This window comes from Orycteropus afer, unplaced genomic scaffold, assembly GCF_000298275.1.
Source record: "Orycteropus afer afer isolate SDZICR_OR568_19922 unplaced genomic scaffold, OryAfe1.0 scaffold00033, whole genome shotgun sequence".
Lineage (NCBI taxonomy): Eukaryota > Metazoa > Chordata > Mammalia > Tubulidentata > Orycteropodidae > Orycteropus > Orycteropus afer.
This window is the reverse complement of record NW_006921620.1, coordinates 16,646,140-16,646,642: the sequence shown is the minus strand read 5'-3', so window position 1 is coordinate 16,646,642 and position 503 is coordinate 16,646,140.

Genomic DNA, 503 nt, shown 5'->3' with positions numbered 1-503 from the left:
GCTACCAGAGCTCCCAGGATTCCTGTAGTCCCTATGAAAACAGTTGGCAGCCTAAGCTGCTCATTTGGGTTAGAAAACTCAAGAGTGACTTCCTTCTCATATGCAGAGCAAATGTCTGTAATGGTTCTAGTCTATGACATGGGTCATGGAGCTTCTTTTCCTTTCTCTCTGCTCATTTTTATTAGCATTTGAAAAGAACTTCTGTTTTGCTTTCAGCAGGTTGTTTCAAGAAGGATAAAGTGTTCTGTGGGTGGTAAAACTGCCCTTTCTAGAAAATAAAAGCATAGTTAAAGTGCACTAACTATAGAAGACAAACCAACCTGAGTTCAAATTCCAGCACCATCACTTACCAAACGGGCATTCTTGGGTAACTTAACTTCTGAGGATCTACTTCATTTTCAAAACGATTGATTTTGAGAATTATATAATATATAAAAATACATGTTAAGTGTTTAGAACAAAGTATGGCATATCCAAAACCAAACCAAACTCACTGCTGTCGA